At 37.8% G+C, this 2,140-nt stretch overlaps 1 non-coding gene across 1 annotated transcript; it reads left to right on the forward strand.

Annotated features, from left to right (window-relative positions):
• Positions 1 to 880: 880 nt before the first annotated feature.
• On the forward strand, positions 881 to 988 carry LOC130947857 (small nucleolar RNA R71). The gene has a single exon (XR_009072834.1). It is a non-coding gene; the product is annotated as a small nucleolar RNA R71 (small nucleolar RNA).
• The last annotated feature ends 1,152 nt before the right edge of the window (positions 989 to 2,140 follow it).

Consider the following 2,140-nt stretch of genomic DNA (forward strand, 5'->3'; position numbering starts at 1 on the left):
CATTTTGAGCCTCAGATTCCCATGGTTCCTCATTGGGGAACTCAATGGAGGTCAGTGCACGCCCACTGAGGTCTTCCTCAGTGGCATTCACTTCCTCTCCTTCCTCTCCAAATTCGGCCATGTTGATGGCCTTGCACTCTCCTTTTGGATTTTCTTCTGTATTGCTTGGGAGAGTACTAGGAGAGAGTTCAGTAACTTTCTTGCTCAGCTGTCCCACTTGTGCCTCCAAATTCCTAATGGAGGACCTTGTTTCAGTCATGAAACTTTGAGTGGTTTTAATTAGATCAGAGACCATAGTTGCTAAGTCAGAGGGGTTCTGCTTAGAATTCTCTGTCTGTTGCTGAGAAGATGATGGAAAAGGCTTGCCATTGCTAAACCTGTTTCTTCTACCATTATTGTTATTGAAACCTTGTTGAGGTCTCTCTTGATTCTTCCATGAGAAATTTGGGTGATTTCTCCATGAAGAATTATAGGTGTTTCCATAGGGTTCTCCTAGGTAATTCACCTCTTCCATTGAAGGGTTCTCAGGATCATAGGCTTCTTCTTCAGATGAAGCATCCTTAGTACTGCTTGGTGTATTTTGCATTCCAGACAGACTTTGAGAAATCAAATTGACTTGTTGAGTCAATATCTTGTTCTGAGCCAAAATGGCATTCAGAGCATCAATCTCAAGAACTCCTTTCTTCTGATTAGTCCCATTGTTCACAGGATTCCTTTCAGAAGTGTACATGAATTGGTTATTTGCAACCATTTCAATCAGCTCTTGAGCTTCTGTAGGCATCTTCTTCAAATGAAGAGATCCTCCAGCAGAGCTATCCAAAGACATCTTGGATAGTTCAGAGAGACCATCATAGAAAATACCTATGATGCTCCATTCAGAAAGCATGTCAGAAGGACATTTTCTGATCAATTGTTTGTATCTTTCCCAAGCTTCATAGAGGGATTCTCCATCCTTTTGTCTGAAGGTTTGGACTTCCACTCTAAGCTTACTCAATTTTTGAGGTGGAAAGAACTTTGCCAAGAAGGCATTGACTAGCTTTTCCCATGAGTCCAGGCTTTCTTTAGGTTGTGAGTCCAACCATGTCCTAGCTCTGTCTCTTACAGCAAAAGGGAATAGCATAAGTCTGTAGACCTCATGGTCAACCCCATTAGTCTTGACAGTGTCACAGATTTGCAAGAATTCAGCTAAAAACTGATGAGGATCTTCCAATGGAAGTCCATGAAACTTGCAATTCTGTTGCATTAGAGAAACTAATTGAGGCTTAAGCTCAAAGTTGTTTGCTCCAATGGCAGGGATAGAGATGCTTCTCCCATAGAAGTCGGGAGTAGGTGCAGTAAAGTCACCCAGCACCTTCCTTGCATTGTTTGCATTGTTGTTGTTTTCGGCTGCCATGTCTTCTTCTTCTTTGAAGATTTCTGTTAGGTCCTCTGTAGAGAATTGTGCCTTAGCTTCTCTTAGCTTTCGCTTCAAGGTCCTTTCAGGTTCAGGGTCAGCTTCAACAAGAATGCCTTTGTCTCTGCTCCTGCTCATATGAAAGAGAAGAGAACAAGAAAATGTGGAATCCTTTATGTCACAGTACAGAGATTCCTTGAGGTGTCAGAAGAACAGAAAAATAGAAGAAAGAGGTAGAAGAATTCGAACTAAATCAGAGAGAGTTCGAATTGTGCATTGAGAAGGAGTGGTACTCCATAAATAAAAGGATGTGGGAAGAGGGGAAGAGAATTTTTGAAAATCAATTAAAAAGTTTTTAAAATCATTTTGAAAAATTGATTGATAATTTTCGAAAACTCAAAGTGGAAAAAGAATCAAGTGATTTTTGAAAAAGATTTTGAAATTAGAAGTCAAAAAGATTTGATTGAAAACTATTTTGAAAAAGATGTGAAAAAAATGATTGGTTTTAAAAAATATGTGATTGAGAAGATATGATTTGAAAACAATTTAAAAAAAAAAAGATTTGATTTTAAAAATTAATAACTTGGCTATCAAGAAAAGATATGATTCAAACATTAAACCTTTCTCAACAGAAAAGGCAACATACTTGAAATGTTCAATTAAATCATTAATTGATAGCAAGTATCTTTGAAAAAGGAAAGAAATTGATTTTGAAAACATTTGATTGAAAAGACATGATTTGAAAAA

The sequence above is a fragment of the Arachis stenosperma genome, chromosome 1, assembly GCF_014773155.1.
Source record: "Arachis stenosperma cultivar V10309 chromosome 1, arast.V10309.gnm1.PFL2, whole genome shotgun sequence".
Lineage (NCBI taxonomy): Eukaryota > Viridiplantae > Streptophyta > Magnoliopsida > Fabales > Fabaceae > Arachis > Arachis stenosperma.